General features: G+C 39.0%; 1 protein-coding gene across 5 annotated transcripts in view; it reads left to right on the plus strand.

The window, feature by feature from the left end:
- The window catches only part of lrfn1 (leucine rich repeat and fibronectin type III domain containing 1), a 125,733-nt gene that overhangs the window by 54,221 nt on the left and 47,787 nt on the right, over positions 1–23,725 (plus strand). For all 5 annotated transcript variants that reach the window (XM_039622453.1, XM_039622454.1, XM_039622451.1 and 2 more), the window contains one exon: positions 6,967–7,018. The gene's annotated coding sequence lies outside the window, so the exon portion shown is untranslated. The remainder of the gene's footprint in view (positions 1–6,966; positions 7,019–23,725) is intronic.

The following is a 23,725-nucleotide window of genomic DNA, read 5'->3' on the forward strand; positions in this document are numbered from 1 at the left end:
TATATATACTATATATATATATATATATATATATTATATATATATATATATATAACAGCAATATTTTATTTTTTGTGTTGTAACATGCTCATCAGCTAGTGTACCAAAAATGTTTTGCAGTGGTATGGTGTGGTAATTATTTTAGCTTATGAATGATGTATTCTTGTTTTTTATTTAGAAAACTAAGTGGCCAGTTGCTACAGCACACCTCTGCAGAGAATTTAAAGTTGTGCAGTGTCCTATTAGTAAGAAACGTGAAATGTTTCTGATATGGAGTTTAAGCTCTCTGGCACCGTAATATACTGCTCAGAAGAATCTATATGCCCATTAAAGATTTTGCATTAAAAATGCCCATTATTACAGACAGTTGCTTGTTTATGTCTGCAGTAAAACCTCAGTTTCAGTTTTGAGCCGAGTACATCAGCACAGAATGAAATAACCCGGGAGATGCAGCCAGAACTGTGTTGTTCCACACTTGGTACATTTCTCTGTGAAATTAGGAAGCCAGAAGTTGTTGTTTTAAAGCAAACCTATTCTTCTTTCACGCTGTCTTTCATACCTGCTGATTATTTATGTGATGCTGGTAAATGTGCTGAGTGTGCCTAAGTGTATAAATAGCATTACGGACATCATCAGAGGCTTCTGTTCGCAAGGGGGAAAGGGGAGGGGGAAAGAGCTTACTACCGTAGCATCAGATGATGAGCCACGGAGACGATCCATCCTGACTCATCAAGATTTGAGGGGAAACTCTGATTCTTCACATGCTCTTAGTTTGCATGTCCAAGACACGCCGCTGACGCTGCTGACCTCTTTGGCCAAGTTGTGCACAGCCGTGTTCTGTTTATAGTTTATCATATGAGATGACTAAAGGGTACTACTCAGTCACCTTGCTCTCTGTGGTTCACTGACTTATATATGTAGTACACAGTTTAGGATAACACAGACTTGCAAATGTAACTGTGTGCTTTTTTATTAAAAATAGCTGCATAACCATGGCAATTATTAGAGCGTATCTTATTTGATGTGATTCTCTCAGGCATCTTGTATTATTGCTCAGTGTCTCAGTGGTCACTGTCTGCACCACAAAGAGATTTCCTTCCTAACAAAGGAGTCACAACATCCTAGTCATGATAAATGTTATCGTAAAACATAAGCACATTTTTGCATTTGTGCATTCATGTGTCCCCGCTCTTTGCAGTTCAGCCCTCAGCTGGCCTTTGCCTTAGGTTGTTGCCTTTGTCTGGGAGCGCTCTCCTCTCTAGAGGTCACATTGGCTGCCCTGGAGGTACTGGTAATGGACAGTATGCCAACTGTGGGCATGCTAAGAGAGCCATATGCTGTCTGCTAAATCGCGCTCAGCGGAGGCAACAGTGTAATATGGCTATTTGGTGTCTGATAAAAATCACAGCATATTTAACATCCTCAAGAGAGGAAAAACACTGCAGTCAAACCATCACTTTAACATGCATTGTAATGGCGTGGGTATTTGCATCTTTGCATCCTTTTTCTTCTCACCATGTCGCTTCTTGTTGTGTATTCAACACTGATTGCTTCAAGATAAGGTATCAAGCAGGGAGAAAACACAGGTCTTGCTTAGACTCCCTAGGCCCCCATATGCCTCTTACTATTTACAATTCATCTGACTGGTTAGGTTCATAACCCCAGTTTAAATATTTGTTTTTAGATTTGCTTTTGTGATCGCAACCTGGGCCATGGCCTTAAAATATTTACATTAACCTTCTGGCAAGTCAAGCAGAGTGATAGAGAAGTGTGTATTCTATGTGCTTGCTATTTTTAAACATATTTTAGACAGAGGTATAGAGATTTAATATTCCAGGGTCTTTCAATGTACTGCTTATCAAATCCACTTTGTGTGACCACAAGCAGAAATTTTGGCAGTTTGCTGGTTGGGAGCATGTGTGGTAACACCATAACACAATTCCGTAGGTCAGACCATCTAATGGTCAGAAAAATTGGGGAAACCCAAAGCGCTACATCAGGGTCCCCAAAGTCCACGAGGCCGGTGTCCCTGCAAGATGTGTCCTATCCATCACAGCTGATTTAAATGGATAAATTACAACATGTCTTGAAGTTCTCCAGAGGCCTGGTAATGAGCAATCATGATTCAGGTGTGTTGACCCAGGGTGAGATCTAAAACCTGCATGTTAATTGGGGACCCCGTTACACTACAGACCTCAGTTAGCATGTTAAATGTTAAAGCTAATAACAGCAGAATTAAAGAGATGACTGAACAAGTCTAGCTTGGAGGTTCCAGGAGAAAACCTCTTTTCTCTAAAAAAAGCAAAACAACAAAAAAACATGGCAGCATGTTGCATTTGAAACATAAAGTTGCATTTGAACAAACCACAAAACAGCGTCCTTAGAAAGATGAGACCAAAATGGAGATGTCTCACATTAACTGGAAGGCATGGTGGTGGAGGGGCGATGATTTGGGTGTTATTTGTAGCCACAGAAGATATCGTGAATTGACCGTGAACTCTGTATATAAGCGACCTTTCTGCAATCCTCCACTGAACTCAAGCAACGCTGTAAAGAAGAGTGGACCAGAATTTCTGCACAGTGATGTGAGAGACTGATAAAGGCATAGAGAAAATGATTACTTAAAGTTATTGCTGCTAAAGGTGGTCCTGGTGCTATTACTGCCATCAGTTTGAGTCTGCTGAGTCATGATTATTACTAATGAAAAACACATTAGGAATTCTACAGAGTGCTTCGACTGATAAAGTTTCTATGGGCATCAGTAACGTGACATCATTTTGGGGGGATAAAACTAGAGTAGTCATCTAAAAGCTTCCATTTTGTCAATATGCAGGGCGTGATTAAAATCCCAGCTTACCTCTGTCCAAACGGCTGCCTCACCCTGTGTACTGAACGGCTGAGGTTCTCAAAGAGTGGTGAACAAAAAGCTGTTTGTCCTTGAGGATGTTCTGCAGATGAAAAGCCTGGGTTGCTACGCTGGGTTAACAAAAGCAGGGAGAAGCAAACCTCCACACTCACTGCTGCAGTATCTAATGAATCATCAGTCAAATAGAAATCACCAGTATAACAATTATATAAGACTTTAAATGTATAGAATTAGCTGGTATTTAGCTAAATTATTCATTGTAGCAAAAATCTTTTGTGCTTCTGCATTGTGAATGTCAGCATATGAAACGTTACTTCTCACTGTATGATAGAAAATACTTAAGATATGTAGATTTGGGTGAATTAAATCATTAAAAATTTCAGTCTGGGAAATAATAATCAATATGAGTTACTTTTCTTTGTAACGATAGAGAAAATAAGGGCAAATATATTGATTGAAGGGAATTAACAAGCTCCGAGCCCTATATATTTTTAGCCACAGGAGTCGAGCTTTAAAAGCTACACACACCATCTGTTTTGGCACAACTGAAGAACTGGCTAGAGGCGGTATATGAGTCTAATGACATCTGATCTCTGAAAGATGTTTTGAAGCAAAACTGCTTTTGTTTTCGAGCATCCGACCTTTCTCCTCGCCACTGGAAGTCACACATCCCTCTACAGTGTTTTTAATTAGAAAAATAGCAGCAATCAGCCATATGCAGAGTAGAAAATCCTCTCACAAAACCAATCGGCATGTCACTCAAACGGCTGCCGATGCGCCCGCGCTGGATGTGTTTGATGTGTCTGAGTGGGAGTTTGATGAGTCGATGGAGGGGCAGGTAGCATGCATTTACAATATGTACTATGACGGCTTAAACCGTCTTGAAAAGCACTGGTGATATTTGCAGCTCCAGTGTGTACAGTATGTATTAGTCAAATCTTTAGTCCTTTAAGAACACAGAGATAGAATAGGGATCTCAGGGAAGAGCAGCAACCATGAAATTGTACTTTTCACATCGCTGTTTAGGTCAGGGAATGCTGGCTCTTTGACATTATGTAATGGAAAAGAAAATAAGCTGTATTAGATTAAACTTGATGATTTTGGATTTAGCTAATGTTTGGAATATCACCCACAGTGCACATTAAGAGAGCCCGTGTAGGCAGGAGGTGAGCTGCAAACTTGACACAGAAGAAGAAGTGGGGGCATGTCTCTATCTGATGTAATTGATTGCTACTGAACAACCTCTAAAGGTTGCTCTCAATGTCAGGGTCTTTTGTAGAGACTTACCTTGTTTACACTCGGTAGAATGGAGAGTTTGGGTTGGTAAATATTTATTGCTTGGACAAACACGCTTTCTCTGCCATGGCTGGGACTGATAAAAAGGGCTGTTGAGATTTTAATCAAGATGGCTGTTTTGGCAATTAAATTTGACAGAGGAGAATCAGAGCTATTCCTATGTTGTCATTACTCCTGAAAAACTGTTCCTCTTTTCCTTCATCTCCTAAAGCTTCAATTGAAAATGATAGCTCCATGTGCACATTTAGTGAACTGGGGAGAGACAGGAAGAAAGCTGCCTTGAACAATTTTAACGTATTTACATTTCTGCAGTGGCTTAAATGAGGTTTAACATTTTCTTTGTGTATTTGGGAAAGTATTTACACCAAACTTAGATGGTACATGCTGGGTTTATAACCAGTCAGTGCTTTAATGTAGAAGGGAGGAAGTAAAGGATCATTTGTCACGTATGCTGTCAAATCAAGAGGCAAAGAATCAGTTCATAATTTAGCTTGAAACTTTTCCTATTTACATCCAAAAACGTATTAACAACAGATGATCTGTCTGCCAGATACTACCACTGGGTTTTTAATGGTGGGTGATGTGAGTTAGTTGTTGTAAGTTAAAAAAAAACAACAACAAATTTTTACTCACTTGAATACAAGTTGACGGATCAAAAATATCTGGTGGAATATTTTTGGCATGCAGTACTTTGAACTCGAGTTGGGTCACTATGTAAAATCTGAAGAAAATCAGAATGAAATAACTTTTTTTGCAATTAACCACAAAAACATATGAAATGTTTAAGCTGAGAAATTGGACAATTTCTCATTCTGAATTTAATAGCAGCAACACATCTTTGTGTTTAATGGGCTGTGTTTATGATTGTGTAGCATCCCCTCTTCTTCTAACAACAGTCTGTAAACATCTGGGAACTGAGGAGAGCAGCTGCTGGACTTTTGGAAGAGCAATGTTGTCTCATTCTTGTCTGATAAAGGATTCGAGCTGCTCAACAGCCCTGGGCCTTCTTTGCTGTATTTTTCACTTCCTGGTGGTCCAAATGTTTTTACTCTGTGAAAGGTCTCGACTACAGGCAGGCCAGGTCAGCAGTTCAGGGAGTCTTCTGTTATGAAGCCATGCTGTTTCAATAGCTGCAGTATGTTCTTTAGCATTGACTTGCTGAAATATGCAAGACATTGTATATGTTGCCCTATAACCTGTATATACCTTCTAGCATTAATGGTGCCTTTCCAGATGTGAAGCTGCCAGTCCTATAAGCAGTAATGCATCCCCATACCATCAGAAACTTGGGCTTTTGAACTAAATGCTGATAACAAGTCAGATGGTCCCTCTTCTCTTTTATCTGGAGGATGCAGATCAGAGATGTTCATAGTTTTTCAATTGCCTCGTTATATTTCAAATGGCCTGAAGACGATGGTGGCATTTCTGTGTCATGTTCACATATGGCTTCTTCTTTGTGTGAAAGAGCTTCAGCTTGCACTTCTGGAAGTGTTCCTGACCCCATGCAGTGATTTTAATGCAGGAGCTCTTAAGGGCCTGAAGATCACAGGCCTCTAATATTGAGTTTTGGCCTTGCCTGTTTCACACAGAGATTTCTCCAGATAATCTGAATTGTTTGATGATGTTATGTACCATAGAGAGGTATAAGAGATGTTCCCAGCCTTTGCAATTTTCTGTTGAGAAACATGATTCTGTAACTTGTAGATGCAGTCTTTTGCAAATTCGGGTATCTTGTGCATCTTCTGAGAAACTCTTCCTCTCTAAGATGCTATTTTAGACCCAGTGGTGTTACTGACCTGTTGCCAATTAACCTAATTCTTTGCTAAATGATTTTCAAGTCTTTTCTGTTTAGTACCAATTACTTTTCCAGCCTTGTGTTGCCATCAAATTCCAAATGAGCTAATATCTTCATGAATTCATAAAATGTCTTTTATTAAAAATTTGGAGAGCGAAAGCTAAAGCCATCTATCTGTAAAACCTGTTTCCTGCTTTGACTTTTTAGCATAAAGGTGGTAAAAGGTTTTGGTATTGCTAATAAGAGGTTTAAGGTTGGTTCACAGCTTTGAGACAGTGCAGAAGAATCAGTGCAGATGTTGTTCATTAATGAAATGATTAGTTAGATGATTAATTTAATTCATTAAATAACTGTTTAACTGAAAAGGCGGGTGTAATTAATGAGCTGGGATAGATTGTTTCTGTGCCCGCAATATAATCTTTAATCGCTTGGTCAGTGTGGAGGCTGTATGGGATTAAAATACCTTACGGTATTTCTTTATCATTCTATTAAAGTTATTACCTTTACTGAACCTCTCGATTTTTCTATGGCTGACATCTTAATAATAAAATTTGCAGCGATAATGCGGTGTGTTACTTAGCGCATGGCACAAAAGAAGGTCGCAAAACCTCCAGAAACTACATGTTCAGCATTCAGCAGTTGGCATTCATTGAATCCATTCATCCTATTTAATAGCTGTAATGACAATCCAAGGTTAATTATTATATAGACTTGAGAAAATTATTAATTATCTATATAAAGCTGGAAATCTTCTTTAGAGTAGGAGGCAAGAAGAGCGATATTTCTTCTTGAAAATTCTACCTGGGTAAGAGGCTCTGTAGGCAGAAAATGTTTTGTTCCACCAATACAAAAATATCAAATCATTTGTATTAAGTCTGGGATGGAATCAAAGATTGAACTATAAATTGAACCTTTTTACAATTCTGACACTATTACAACTGCTGCCGTATGGCCCCCAATGTTATTTGTGCCTGCACATTAAGGTGTGACCGTTTATTTCTCTCCGCAGGCTGCTTTGAACTGAACCCTGTGAGGAGCATCCAAAACAGCCCAGTATTCTGGTGAGTTCCCAAATTGAAATTAAAACCCTCTTTACATTTGCATAACACTCTACAAAACATCCAGACTGTTAATGTGAGAGGAAAGTGATGGCGGCAGTCGGACAGAAAGGAAGAGGCTTTGATAACAATATGCTAAAGGAATATTGTCACCCTTTGACACGATCGATCGCTCAGGGTCAATATGTTTGACTCATCATGCGAGCATATTCCCTTCACAAAGGCGAAGCTTGCAGTTTTACTCTTTCATTTCCTTTTTTCTCCCACACACTAGCTCGAATTGAGAAACGGAGCAATTCAAAAGCACAGCGTCTCATACTTTTCCTTTGCTTTGTCACATACAGCTTTAACCACATGTTCACATACAGAAAGGAGAGAGCGGCAGAGAGAGAACGAGAGAGAGATCCTCAGCTGAGTGACTCTGTTAACTATCCTCTCACATAGGCAGGGTTGGGCTGGCGCCACGGCTGTTTGCCTCATAGCCTGCGCAATGGGAGTCGGCTCCATTATCAGAGCTGCTGCTTCACCACCCTGCAGCAAACCCAGCATCCTCTGCTCCTGCAGATTTAATTTCTTATCTCAATAGGGAAAACAGCCTCTCTGATGAACGGCAGAAAACACCCTGGGCTGCTGCGAACACGGATTGAGAATACATACAATAGATGGTTTGATAAACTTATGAATGTGTGCAACATTGATATTCCTCAGGAATTGGCGGTTTGTCATATACATTCAAAGGAATTTTCTTTATACAGTAAATAATGACTAAGGGAAGGAAGGTTGTCTTCACCATTATGTAATGAGGTAATTATTTATGAGCCTCCAATGAAGCATATATCACACCTTAAACAGGATCCTTGGTAGATGAACACCTATAATGTGCCGCTGTTATTCTAAGTTGCCCTCGTGTTTCTGTTTGCAGATAGATAGAAGCTGCTTTTCAGCTGCTGTACTCTCACATGACATAAACTCAGCATGAACTCATGCCTCATGTGTGCTTCCTCTTGTCAAAAGTCTTACGAGAGCACATTATCACCGCTCAGAAAATAGAGCAGCTGGATGTTTCTAATGACAAGTTTTCCTAAATGCCTTTGTGCAAAAAAACCCCAAAAAAACAAAGGATACAAGCTTCTTACTGTGACGTCGCTTTAGATTTTTTTCTTCTATTGTTTTCACGTTTGCTTTATTTGCGACAAGTGTAAAAATGTATTTCTTGCTCCAGTAAGAATGGACATGCTGTGGCTTTTCAAGCTCTTTACTTATAGCTTCATCAATGTCATGAAAGCCACTACAGTGGTAATTGTGTGTCAACATTCCCATAACCTGAAACAAAAGTTATTATTTGAGAACAAAGAAGTAAAATGACTTGATACACCCTTGCTAAATTAGTTTTCCTGTGTTTACAGTAATCACCTGGTAGGTCTGTACTTAAGGAGAGTGGTGCTGTCTTATCTGTGGTCTAAAGCTTCTACAGTAATTTATTACAGTCATCAAATTTTCATGATCTTCTCAGCTTGTAGGAGGTTTTAACCAGTGGTGGAGAGAGTTTTCAGATCCTTTCAGTAAGTTGAAATTTGAAGGGGCAAAAAAAAAGAAAACACACAGCAGAATTTAAATATGTCTCTCGTCTAAGCCCCCCCTCCAGATGAGCACGCGCACATACCACCAAAAACAAGTCACTGCTGACTTTTAGCTTCACTCAAATTGAACCTCACTCTCCTAGGTGAAAGTCATCTGTTCACCCCGTTGCACCCATACATCTTATTTCCCTGAATGTTGTTCTTCATTCCACTTTGTATTACTCACCCAGTTTGGTCTAAAAAGATCTATGTTTGGGCAAAAGCTGCTGTATCAGGCTTTAACCTGTAAAGAAAGAGGAGGCGCAGAGTTTTTTGTTTCTTTGCAGTCCACCTGAGTCATAAGATGCGAAAAGGTTATTATTACAAAACATGTTTTCTGCCCCAGCTTTTAGCTGTTTTCACACATAAATGTCACACGTAACTGTCTGAATGATCAGGGACGCGCACTTTCCAGTGTTGCTCTTTCACACATAGCATGTGTGTTTGACACTACTGGAGATACTCTTTGGTTTAGGCAGGGGCTTGGGGAGGGGGGACACCAGGATAGAGCGTGCAGGTGACATGATAGAAATGTCATCAGAATGCACACTCACCTTTGTGAAATCTCTGGGCAATTACTCGCTCTGTTCACACTTGGGCTCCATCTGACATCACATGGACCTTATACAGATTGATTCTGACATTTTTTGTTCTCACATGCAGCTCTTCTGGGTGATGTCTTGCGAAGTTCAAGACTTCAGCACACGTGTGAAAACAGCTTTAGTTTTCAGACTGTAACCCTTTTTAACAAGTTATGTCCAACGATCGTGTATTTCAAGTTTCAGCTCCGGTTGTCATACAGAATATTATTAAATCTAAACAGAGTGTCAGGATCTAAGAGATGTTTCAGTGTCTGTAGCTTTAAATCCAGCAGACCCGCCACACACAGGTCTGCCAGTGACACAGTGGATAAGCCAATGGTAGCAGCAGCACATTCACCTGATATGGCAGCTGTTTGAGACATTTTGTTGTTTCTAACTTTTTCATTTTACAGTAGATAAACAATATGTCCAGGGTAACTTTGCCAAAAAATGTCTTTGGAAATGGCTTGTAGTGACTGCTGATTAACATGTAGTACACATGCAGCATGTCAGTCATGTTTTTCTTTTCACTAATTCCGTTGTCTGGCCACAGGAAGGAAAAACGAGGAAGGCTTTATTAGGAATTTGCCTGTGTTTAAATAAGTTATGTGTAAGCGCAGAGAGTCAGAGAGAAACAAACAAAAAACACTACGATAAAAACACAATTTTTGGTTTCCAGGCTTCCAGCATTTCTATCTGTGCCTCAGCATTACAATTTCGAAATATCTCTTGGCTGTGAGATAAGGATTTTGCCACTGTGGTGCAGACCACATTGCCATAAAAATAAAAGTAATCCACTTGTATTTAGTTCCCCAGATGCTGGGAGTACATGAAGACTCGTGTGTTCAATCTTACAGCCAACAACAGATTTGGTGTTCTATGCTCCTGATTGAGATATTTTAGTTTGAAAAAGCGACTCTGGCGAGGAAATAGCAGTGTTGGACTGTGGCTGCTCAGTCAAAAAGCAGAGGGTCTGTGCCTACTCAGGCAGATCTCTTCTAGTGGGGGTTATGCTTATGTGGTTTTGACGTCACAGCCTGCTGCAAACTTCGCTGGTTGGTTTAGAGGCAGACTTTCTGGTGTGTTGGGAAAGAATGGGAGGATGGACTTTCATCATACTTAGTGTCTTTCTAGATATACAAAGCACATTATTATTATTATGTATTAAGTGATTTAGAAATCTTATTTCTTAATCACTTAATACATTTAAAATTTTCATACAAAAAGGAAAAAAAATCTAAAAGCTTCACATATACTGTAATGTAACAGTGCAAAAAAAAAAGAAGAAGATTAACAACAACACTGCAAATGCACCATATCATGATATGTCAGTGAACATGGCCACAAAACAGTGCAAATATCGAATCTGATCATGTTTCTGATTGCTGGGGTTTATATAATGTGGCACTTTGAGAGGACATTGATTTTTTTCTTCCTTTGAACTGGCAGTTCTGCAGGATACATTCTGCACAAAGGGAGTGTCTCGTTGGAGCGCTGCACAGGAAAGCAGCTATCAGTTTATTTGGCACTTGGATAGAAATAGAAAGTCTTTTAAAGGCAAAACACTTGCATTAGCAATTGAATTCACCTAGAAATACATAAAACGAGATGTAGAGCTTCTTATGGACTTTCTAAAATGAGCAGAACATCTGCGATTCTGTGTTGAGTTGATCGAGTTCTTCGAATTAGTTTAGCAAAGAGAAGATTTAACTCAGTGGTGTAAATTAAAAAAACGTGGACGACACGGTCTCGGGATTATGATTTATTTTCTCAGGGAGGTGATTTTGGTCTCCTTTGGCAGCGAGCTGAGTGCAGGAAATGAGTTTGACACCTTTGACATGTTATTACATGTGCAATCCAGGTTACAGTACTTTGGTTCATTTTCCCTCTAAAAGCTGTTATACAGGAAGACTGAAAAGAACAGAGCTCAGCACAGAGTAAGGCCAGTTCATTACTGTAGATAGTGTCCTTCATGTATTTGGTGTTATTTATAGATAGATAGATAGATAGATGTGCCAATACATGGATTGGGCTTGTTTGTCCATCACATCCCACAGATGCTCGATTGAATTGAGAACTGAATCATTTTTGAAATTGACATTCCTGAACCATTTTTCCTTTGTGGCAGGGCTAATTATCCTACTGAAAGAGGCCAGAGCCATCAGGTAATATTGTTTTCATGAAAGGGTGTTGTTGTTCTGCAACATGTTAACATAACATCCACATGGATGGCAGGACCCAAGGTTTCCATAGACAATTATTGCTCAAACATCACACTGCCTCCATCAGCTTGCCGTCTTCACATAGTACATCTGGGTGCCTTGTGCTCCCAATTTAAGAGTTGCACTCGTCCCCAGCCATCCACGTAATTCATTACACCAGGCTAACCTCTTCCATTGCTTTGTGGTCCAGTTCTGATGCTCCCTTGCTCTTTATTGCTGCTTTTGGTGGTGGACAGGGTCAAGATGGCTGCTGTGACTATGCAGCCCCATATACTATAAACTGCAATGCACTGTCTATTCTAACACCTTTCTATCAGAGCCAGCATTAACTTTTTCAGCAATGGAAACAATTAAAACCTGTTGGCTCGGACGACATGGCCGCCCATAACCCTGGCGTTGGTTCACCACTGTTGCTTCTTTGGAGCGCTTTTGATAGATACTGACCACTGCAGACCAGGAACACCCCACAAGAGCTCCAGCTTTGGAGATTCTTGTTCCCTAATCACATGTGCTATAAAGAAGAGATAATCAGTGTTATTCATTTCACCTGTCAGTGATCATAATGTTATGTCTGATTGGTCTATATGTCATTGTTAGTGCAAATGTGTTTGATTTATCTAGTTGGGGTTTTTTTTTTGTTTCTTTTAGAAATTGAAAAAAGAAGATTACAAACATCAGCAGCACTCTTCTTCTTTTCACAAATCTTTCAAGAAGCACGGTAAAGCAAGTCAAACTATGGAGGATAATGATAGTGTTGAAAGCCATTATTTCTGAAAAGTTGAAAACCGGATGTAATGTTTTTTTGTGTTTATTTAAAGAAAAAAGCAAAGAAAAAACACTTGTGTTTAAAGAGTGAAGTGAAGATTGCGAAGACATATATATTGATTAGCTTTCTTTCTGCTCAGTCCTAAAAGAGCAAAGCGAATGCATTTGTACAATACTGAATCAAATCCGTCAGATTTGCCGATTCAACATTCAAAACAAATCAGGTTTATCTGTGCACGCTGCAATCACTGATACTGAGCTGCTTGCTGACAGTTTAAGGGCACTATTGGTGAAGAACACATTAGTTGTAAATGTAAGTTTGCAGAAAACGAAATGAGCGTGTAAATAAATAATCATTGTGCACTTTAATTAGTGCTGATACTTTGGGATGCTGTTAAAATGCTTATTTAACAGTTCTCCTTCCCTTAAGTTGACAAAAGCTTCATAAGCATTACTTCAGGTTATAAAAATTCGCAGAGTTTTCTATTAAGAATAAAATAATTTCCATAGTGCTTTATTTAATTATCTGCCCTAAGCAAGACTAAAATCAACAATGTAGACGTTTTGGTATGTATATACAATGGTGTGCAAAAGTCTTCATCCACTCCTCATTTCTGTCTATTTTCCTTGGAAAATGGGAAATAGGTGTAATGATTTATTCAAATTTCAAAAACAGAGAACAACTCTAATGTATGATCACCTTTATTCCTCAACACAGCCTGATCTCTCTTAGGCAAGTTTTCTTGTAATTTCTCTAAGTAGTCTTCAGGAATCGTTCTCCGGACTTCTTGAAGGACATTCAAAGCTGTTCTTTGGATGTTGGCTGCCTTTTTGTGCCATTCTCCATCAAGATGGTCACACACTGCTTCAATAATATTGAGGTCTGGGCTCTGGGGAGGCCAATCCATGGCTGATAGCAATCCATTAAGTATTTATCTTTCCAGGTATGATTTTACTGCATTGGCAGTGTGTTTGATTTATGGTCATATTAAAAAATAAAGCTGGTGCTCAAAAATTTTCCAGATGATATTACATTGTGGATCTGACTGCAGTTCTCTATCCTCCTAATTCCATCAGATTAGACAAATCCCCAAACCATGACCGAGTCTTCAGTGTTTTACAGATGGTTGTACACTGTTGTGCTTCTCTCCTGACATCCTTCATATATACTGGTGACAATTTGCGCCAAAAATTTACAAAATTGATTCATCACTCAATACATCCTGTTACCACTGATTTTCAGTCCAGTACGTGGCAAACCTCAGCCTTTTCTCCCTGTTTCTCTTTCTTAAAAATGGCTTCTTCACAGCCATCCCTCCACTGAAACCGTTTCTGACAAGAATACAGTGAATACTAGATGAATGAAGGACCAGATATGCAGTATCTTCTAAGTCCTAAGTCAGGCAGTTTTTGGATTTGTTTTGTATTTTGTAAGAACATGACTTTCAGATACTATTCATCTGCTGTGGTCCATTTTTCAGGCCTGTCACTTCCTCCTTTTTCCTTCATTTCTCCAGTTTCCACACTGCAGACCATGCCAAGATATCCCAAGTTTTCAGGTAAAAGTTTTTTTGAAAAACACCTTGATGGCTTTTCTAAAAAAACATCCAATCAGACTGTGTTTTTATTTTTCACAAAGTGTTCTAAAGAGAACTTGTTTAGTGACAGGCTGCTAGTAACAACCTAGTAAATTATCTAAAGATACAATTTAAAACTAGTTCTCTCCTAAGTTTTATTGTGTGGAGACACAACAATGAATCATCGCTTGAGTTAGGTGCTTTTTTTAAGGTTGAGTGATTCATAGGCCAGTGTAAAGTGGCTTAACAAACAAAAGCCATTCCTTTGACAATAATCAGGTAGAAGAACTGGATTAAACCGAGTAAAAACCTAGCAATTTTCCAAAGAACAACTTTAAAATAATTATAGGTATGTCTGGTTATTTGAAAGCAAAATATAAAGAAATGAGGGGTGGCTTGAGACTTCTGCACAGTACTGTAAATAGAACACTTTTGCACTATTTTATTAAGCTATGCAAGATTTCAGACCTCACTTTGCTTTGCAGTTGGTTTGTGTGTTTTTCTCATGTTAGCATACAGCAGGAAAAAAAAGCTAAACCGCTGCCATGAGTCTAGTGCTTTGCAAAATGAGAACACATTCAACACGCCAAATATCAATGCACCAAAATATAGATTTCTGCCTCATTTTGAAATTGGGCTCCCTCCTTGCAAATAGCTGTTTTGATGGCTTCTGCTGCTTTTCTCAAGTTGCTATAATTAAACAGAAGGAGGCTGCGACCCTTCTTTATTCTGTGTCAGTTTGAGAAATCGTTGTTGTAAAACGCACTGTGTCAAAGCAGTACAAGCTGAACAACAGCGAGATTTCACACGCAGTGGAATCCTTTTTAAGGAGTGTGTATTTAAAGATTTGTAAAGTAATCTTCATTTCTGCCACCACATAGATATTTGAAAATTCACCAAAAACCCAGGTTCTGGCAATTTTTCTAAACAGCATTACACCACATATTCTTCTTATCACAGAAAGGTGTATATATATATACTGCTATCTGTGAATCAAGACCCTTGAAGGAGCTAGTGTCTTATTGAACAGCTTAGATCCCTTCCTCTGGAAATGACTTAAGTCGTGATAGTTTCAATTATAGATAAACACATTAGAAAATGGGGTTAATAATAGTCAACGTTAAGGTCTATTTAACAGAGTTAAAGAACCTCAAGGTTCTCAAGAGTAGCACTCCATCACCAGATAATCTTTTTGAATCACAGAAGAAAGACTTTTTTTTTTTTTTAAAGTACCTCATGTCACCCCGTAGGTTTACACCCACAACACAGTCCCTGATCTGACAACATCCTCAGGATAACTCTCATATATCATCATTAGAAAGCACAGACCCAGGCACTTTGTCAGACTTTGCCGTCCAGTGAAAAGGTACAAAGAGGGCAGAAAATAGATCTCTTTGATGAACAACAGATTATGATGGAGAGGTGAGCAAACATTCCTCTCATTGCCTGCCCACATATGCGGTGTGGCAAGACTTGCTATCATACACAGAGGCAAATTGATGTCTGATCCCAAAGACAAGCCACAAATGGGATGTAATCCTCCTGGATCTTTGATTAAAAACTACAGAGAAATCTCTCTTTTCATTTCAAATACAACATAAAAAGACTACATAAAGTTTATAGCTGGGCTAATTTGGTGTCACTTTTTTTATATTTTCAATATATTCATTATTTATTGCATGACTATATCAAGTATTTATAAGCTATCTCTATATATTTACTTTCCAAACACAAGCTTTCTCTCACTGTCTTGCGTGCCTGTATTATCAGAGGATCAGCAGCTGCTCACAGCCCGAGTCTGATTGTTTTAATGTGACAAGTGAATATCTGACTTAAAAATTCCAACAGAGTTCTGTGACTTGAGAACTTGCCCCAGCTGATTCTCTTCCAACTGAAGTGTGTTTCCTCAACTTTAGTTAGCCAACCTCTCAGGGAGGTGCCTCTAAATATAGAAACCTTTCTGACAACATGTTAACTCTCAAGTGTGAGAACAGGCACTGGCTTACAGATGCCTGAGCACACTGCAAAAAGAGACTGAGAGTGGAATATCGGGGCCTATTGATAGTTTAGACTTGATAGTTTAAACAGTTTTCAGTGAAACATACAGTGTAGCGTGCTTTGTAGTGCAAAGGGAGCTACGACAGTAATTATCTTTTTACTCTATTGTGCAAAAGTTTTCAGGCACTTGAGCTGTTTAGTCTCTTATTCATCATGAAACACCCATCAAGGAGACTTCTCAACATCCCAGATTCATTGTGTAACATGACAAAGAGCCAAAACACAGAACCAAACAAAGTCATAAAGAGCTATCTTTAGCGACAAGAAGAACAAGGAGTCCTGCAGCAGATGGTACAGCTCCCACAGTGACCTGATGTCAGCAACATGCAGTCTGAGATTATACAAAGACACAAAAGACACTGAGGTAACCTTAATCCAGAGAAGATTTCTGGTAAGTTCTACTACCTGTGAAACACTTTGAATTACTAGTGATATTAGTAAGCGGAAGGACACACTTAATAATGATGTAATAACTGTTTTTCTCTAGATATCAAATAAAAAATGGAGATTTCTAGTTTTTAAAATTATTAGTTATTATCATATGTCCATCCATCCATCCATCCATTAATGTCCTTTTCATTTGGAGCCTAATGTCAGTACACCCTCAAGTCTGTCGCATGGGCCAGTGCCCCTATTATCTATTTATGTAATTAGTATCAATTTAAAAGTTGTAGGAAACTCTCTGCAAATGTAAGACTTCAGATGCCAGTAAGATATAAACATGTGGTAACAAGGCACTGACTATATCAAAAATACATCTTCATAAAACAAACAAAACAAACAAACAAAATGTTTAGTTTGCAACCAGCCATTTCAACTTTATTACGTACATCTGTTCAAATGCTCATTAATACAAATATCTAATAACCCCGTTTAAGCATGCAGAGCATAAGACAAACTGAGCATCAGAATGGAGAAGAAAGGCGATTGAAATGGCTTGGTTCAATGAGTCTTGCATTCTGCTGCAACCTTTAGGTAGTACGTCAGAATTTACTATAAGCGATACGAAAGCATGGATCCATCGTGCCTTATATCACCAGTTCAGGTTGGTGGTGGTGGTGTAATGGTGTGGGGAATATTTTCTTGGCACAAAAGATACTCAGATGGCCTCCGATGATCATCAGATCTCAGTCCAATAGAGCGCCTATGGGATTAATTGAAAGGGAGATTTGCATCCTGGATGTAAAGCCAACAAATATGCAATAACTGCGTGATGCTATCATGTCAATATGGAACAAATTCTCCCAGGAATGCTTCTTTCACCTTGTTGAATCTTTGCCACACAGACTTCAGGCAGTTCTGAAGGCAAAAAGAGATCTAACCCGATACTGGCAAGGCTAATAAAGCAGTGTGTTTACTATAATTGTTTTAACAGAAATCATGTAGTTAGGTCATCAGGGCTAAAAAACATAATCACTGACACTCTTTATATTCAAATGATAATTGTATTCCTGGTGGCACTGGTTGTTTCTGCTGCAGGCTTTGCTAGTCTGATAGTGCAGCTGTGTGTGACAATATGTACTCTCAGAGCAGGGATACATAGGGACACTATTTCTATGATTTATAGAGTGTTGCAAAGTCAGTTCTATGTTATACTGCAACATTGTTTCAAAACCTTTCTTGAATGAAAAGCCATGCCTGCTCAGGGTGCCCTTGTTGCAACATTACCTCTACCTCAACCAATCCAACGTCAGATTTTTGGTACATGCCCACAAGTAGCTGTTTGTATCTTTCTGTCTCTATCCATATCTCTGTGCATTGTTGGTGTCTCATTTTCCAGCTCAAACATATATGAATGTATATAAGACATTCAGATTTTGAGTAAAGAGTATTTAAAAAAAGAAAAGAAAATCCAGCTACTATTGTTTGTCTTGTGAGCTTTCCATTGCCATCCTCTCTTAGCCTGCCAATCAGAACAGAGTGGGCTCATGGAGAGGAAGGATTTAAGAGACAGGACCTTAAACATAATTTTTCAGATAGAAACTGACCTGAAGGGCTCAATAAAGAGACAGACATAATACAAATCCGGAGTTTATGAACTGTGAATCATGCAAAAATATGCCGTTAGAGCCCCAGAATAAAATCGTAGACCTAGAAATACACACTACATGCCCCCTTTAAAATGTTCCCTTTAAAAATAGGCTCAAAAGAAGCAGCAAGTTGCAGCAGGAAAACTAGAACAGATGCTGAGTAAGTATTTATTGGCCACAGAGTGTTTTACATGATTAGGCATGTGGTCACTTTAATTGGCAACTAATTAGCAAATCAATTAAAGAGATGTTTATTATTTCTGCTGACCTTTCCTATCCTTGCAAAAGTGGTGATCTCTCAGTTGTTTTTGCAAATTATACAAAACAATCCAAACCGTTTGTCACAAAATTCAACAGTAAAGGACAAACCAGGAATACAGATTGAGGGTACCTTCTGTTGAGGGATATGCCCTATAATGGCGAAGCCTTATGCATGCGACAAGGGAGACGTGGGTTTGTTTGGAGTTGCAGAATGGAAAGGAGGGGAGAAAAGCAAAGCTCGCCCTCAAACGCAGAAGGCAAATCTGCATAACAGGTCTGATCTTTTTCTTTAAAATTGAAATCGATATAATGTAAATGGATAAGTTGCTGCCAGTGACATTATCATCACTTGCAGTCTTTGCAGGCTGATGCTCTTCCTTGAAAGCAGCAAGCACAAATACAACAAGAAGCCAAAACAGTGTCAAAGCATTGAAAGGAAGGCACAGCTGAAGCTAAAAACAACAACTAAAGAAATTATACACACACGCACGCGCGCGCACACATCCAGTGAGTCAAGACTTGACATCACAAAGCACTTAGGAATTATAGCTGTTTGTGAGTGGCACTACAGTCACAACAACAACAATAGTTATAGCAGCAACATAGAAAAGCAGTTTTAGCTTGCAGGCTGTTGTTTGTATAATGCTGTTTATAAATCCCATTTCTTACTTTCAATCTGTCTCTTTACTGTCTAACAAGAATAAGTCAGATAGTAACTTGAGATTGTTGCCATTAAGAGAATTTGGATTGGGGGATGAAAGCCACAGAGAAACACAATATGTTGGTAAACTCAGTGCAAGATGTGGGGAAAAGAAATTATTTTGAACTTTTCTTTCATTGTGCAAATATCTCAATTGTTTGACTTTATTTTTTAGGATTTCCCAGAGAATGCAGAAGAGTTAATAAATGTGTTAAACTATGCTGGTGGAGTTGGTAAGAAATGGCAATCAGCCTCTCAGTATGATTTCTTACGAGAGCGCCATGTTTAACGGTTCATGCTGTGAGTTTCTCAGGAGAATTGTGTCAGTGAGACCTGGCATCTCCGGAGACTGACGTCTCAGGCTGCAGGAAAATGAGAGATAGATTGGATCAAAGATTAAGAGCACCCTGACATGCGGCTTTCTTGCTCTCCGACCCAAACCCTGACCGAGCTTTTTTTTGCTTAGGAAGCATGTGCAGCTGCATCGATTACAAGTGCATGTCAGCAGTTTGATAGATCGAATGAAAGGAAATCAGATGCAGATGAAAATGCAATGTACAAACCTGACAGAGCGAAACAAAGCATAACAAAAATTCATAACAGACATCATGTTCTCTTTGTTTGAAATAAGCCGCCTCTGTTTGTGCAGCACAAGAGGAGCTATAAATTATTCAGGCGCTCCCTTGACGCCCGCCCATTTACAGCCGCTCACCTGCAACTGACTGGACGTATTCTTCCTCCGTGCTCCTCAGCGATCTGCCTGTTTTAAAATGGCAGCAAAATACATGTGACCTCTGAGTAGATCTGTTCCTTCGCTCTAATGCTTAATTTATTCATTACTCTCTGCCTGCACTGTGTACGCGCTGCTAAGCCCCTAATCGTAAATATTGTAGAATATCAAAATGAATGTGAAGGGGAAGGAGCACGCAGGATTATTACAGCTACATGTAAATAACAAGGTGAAGTATGGCTCCTTCTTCGTCACAGTGTTAGCAAAAAGGAAAGGGGATGAGAGAGGAATAACAGAATGCAGTGGTCATAGATAATAACACTATTTGCTGTATTGTAGCCCATGAAGGACATCTCCTTCCAGAAAGCTCAGCATGTCATTTTTCTTCACTACCGTTCCTTCATTCATGCTGATGTGAGGTTTGCTGTAGTGACTGCCAGGAAAAGGGAGGATGGTTGAATGCTCTCTCTGTGAAGCATTTCTTTGGGTCTTAACGCTCACATCTCCATGACTAGCTGTCTGCACTGTTTGAGGGCTCTCTCACTTTCTGCAGATGTATGTTCACAACACTGGAAAATGGCCTATCACACAATCAGTTCTGGCCCAAAAAATGGAGGCTATCCTGCAGACTTTGTGACACTTATGACATACTTTGATACTTTAGGTAAAATATGTAATCACACTCCATTTTCCCCCAGTAGTAGTCATTTATTCTTCTTCTATACAATAATTACTCCCTGTATAGTAATTTTTATTAGTAATAGTAGAGGCTGCTATTCCCCTTGCTGAATACAGATTGTATTCATACGCACAAATGATTCACAGGAAAACAATGCATGCATGTAATCCATCCAGGCTGTCTTCTCCTGAAGAAAGACGGCATCACTCATTTCAGCAAGTGACTCAATAGACATATGTTTACGTTCAAGCTACAAATTCCTCTTGAGACTGTAGTAATTATAATGGGAGCAATGGGAGAGATTGAGGTGATGTTATAATAGAGTGACAGTTTGCATTGGGAGATGTTAATGGGTGGATGGACCTATCAGCAAAACACACGCTTTAATACTGGAGAGTACATTTTATTTCACTGTCTTTCTGGTTCCCCAACATTTGACGTGGACCTGGCTACAGACATGGCAGCACAGGACTAGGCCCTATACAACAGCATAGAGTGAGTAGTCTCTTTCTCACCTGACAGGACCCAGGCTGAAGACTGTCCAAAGGTGCCCCCAAGGCAGTACAGCACATAGTAGCAGGATGTAAGCTGCAAGCTGGGACTGTGTACATTAAAAGGCATGGCCAACTGGCTAGAACAATATATGTGAATATCTGTGCCTCATATGGATTAGAATTCCCAATGGGACATCTTTGAAGGCATTTGAGAATAATGGGGCTAAGGTCCAATGGGACTTCCAGTTCCAGACAGACAAGCAACTGCTGGCCAACTAACCAGACATCATGGTGCTTTACACGGAGCAGAATGTGCAGCAACATTAGAAAGAAGGAGCAAGAGAAAACTGAAAAATATCAGGGATTGCATGAACAACTGGACAAGATCTGGAAGGGAAAGTCCAAAGTAGTCCCAATAGGAGTGTTAGGAGCTGTAACTCCCAGATGATTCCAGGCACAACATCAGAAGTCTAGGCTGAATCTTGCTGAATTAAATATTCAACAAAATGACATAACAATGGCCAGTGGAGACCAAAGTTATAAAACCATTTAGAGTTAGATCCAAACTAAGACCAAAATTCAAAGCTGAAAATTGTTCATGTGTCCCCTTTTACATGACAAAATCTTAAAGATATGTTTGTTATTTTAAAAATTAAAAAATCCCTCAGTGCTTATTATAACCCCCAAATTTGCATATAAGGAGACCACAAAGTCCCACAAGTAACCGCAAGACTTTATCAAAAAACTCTATAGGGCCACTATATAGAAATAACTCAGTTTATCACATTATCAACTCATAGTTTCACCTGGGAAATATGATACAATGAAACTCTTGATGTTACAACCAATTATTCCAGCTAGTGGCTGGAATAATTGGTTGTGCAGGCTGTAGACTACACGGTCCTTCATATAGTCCTGCCGTGTATGAAGCAAGTGATTTAGTAGTTTGACATTCGGAGAGGAAAATAAAACTTGATTAGATGAATTTTTTTCTATGTTGCTATATGCATCTGATGTTATTAGAGACTAGCTGTATAACAGTTCTCCAAAATGACAGTTCAGTACACGCTGTATTACATTTAAAGGTACAATGTAATGCATCTTTAGCATGGATGAATACAAAAACAATGTGACAACAGGATCATTGGATCATGAATAAAAAAAAATGTATTTCCTGTTTACATGGCTCTTAAACAGTCTTTAAGCATTACATCTTTAACAGTGGGTATTGCAGAACTGGAACGATGAAACTGCAGCATGGTGCAATTTGAGTCTCAGTGTCAGAATTTTTATACCCCTTTCTGAGACACGTGATTTCATAGTAAATTATAAAATACATAGGAATAGATGGAAAAGATAAATAACATGCACACACGTGATAAACAAGCTGTTTGCACAGGATAACAACTTGTGTGAAAGAAAAAAAAACTGTTACGTTACCTTATGCCGGGGCTTTAGGGGCTCCATATTTCCTTAATCGGTCAGTTTTCTGCCTTATCAGTTCTGCTGTTTTATTAATGTGCATTTGCATCTCAATACATAGCACAAGCAAAATCAACCATGAAAGAAATCCGTGGGATTACAGCTTTAGTTAAAACTTAAATTAAATCATAAACCAAATCTTCTATGGATTACAAAGCTTAAAATTGCTGTGTGTATGGTCTAAAGGCAATAAATCTCTGTGAAGTGCCAAGCATACTGGGTGATAAATTTGATTTTAAATACAAAATAGTCCTCATTTGAATTCATGAATTTTTACCAGAATTACAACATAATAGCAGCTCAGAGTCTGAAAAATTGCATCTGTAATGAAACAAACACTATGGCCCTTCTACTTCAGACATAATATGCCGCAGTATTTGTCATTTAGTTGCTCGCATCTACACAGGAGAATTACAAGTGTATATACCGATGAAAAGGCAGGCTGCATTCTGGCCAGCAGTTTTTAAATGTTGGTTGTCGATTTAATAGTTCACTGAGTGCATGCAGTCATCTGGGGACTTAAAGACACAGACTGAGGTGAAGTCCACTCTCTTTAAACGGAGATGTTCGCCCAAATAAATCGATCAATAATCCTTTAACCACTTTTCCCACTTTGATTCTGGCTGGCTGCAATTTTCTTTTTCTTGAATCCAAAATGAGAAATGGTCACCCTGAATTTCTTCAAGATCCCCCATCTCCACCACCACCACAAGAGAATTGGTTTCATATTAATACCCAAAGGTGTTTTGGAAATACGATGAAATTGAAATGACCCCAATAAGCATTGTCGGTGCTAACCAAATATTTGTCCACAAAACTTGTCTCTATGTAATGATTGCAGTTTCCTTGTCACTGTCGTTGATCATTAGTCACGCGCTGCTGCCCATGCTTATTGTGAAGCTGCTTACAGAGCAGAACCAGGTTTCAGCATCAGGGTGGAGCGCAGATTATATTCCTAGCCTCTGCTTGTTGCTCCGTGCCTTCTCCTTTTGGCAAATAAATTGGAGTGAGCTGACCTTTCGTCAGAGATGCACAGCAAACTTGAGCATTAAAGCTTCACCAGTATCAGAAATGTTAACTTCAGTTAGCCATGAAAACCCTGAAAACTATTACAGCAGGTGACCTGCAGGTACGGGATGCTTCACTGCACCATGCACGTATTTTACTCGTGACGATGATGATTACTTTCTGACTTTGTCCCAGTGGAGGGGGATGATTGTTAGCTTTGCCATTCTCATCTATGTGTCGACCTCTCTGTCAGCCTAGTATTATATAGTTGCGTCTGTGAGTATTAAGATATGAAAAAAAAAGTCATTGAACCAAAGAATGAGTAGGCAACTTTTATAGTATTGTGTGATTAAAGTGGATTTAATATACCTTTTATATTTTCTGTCATTTCTATGCACTTACATATTAATTTAAACATCGCCAGTGATTCAAATAATGAGGTCGGTGTATATGCACATAATTCCAGTGAGGCAAGAGTCGCTCACCTGTTATTTAAAGTTTATG

Source organism: Oreochromis aureus, linkage group 14 (genome assembly GCF_013358895.1).
Source record: "Oreochromis aureus strain Israel breed Guangdong linkage group 14, ZZ_aureus, whole genome shotgun sequence".
NCBI classification, from domain to species: Eukaryota; Metazoa; Chordata; class Actinopteri; order Cichliformes; family Cichlidae; genus Oreochromis; species Oreochromis aureus.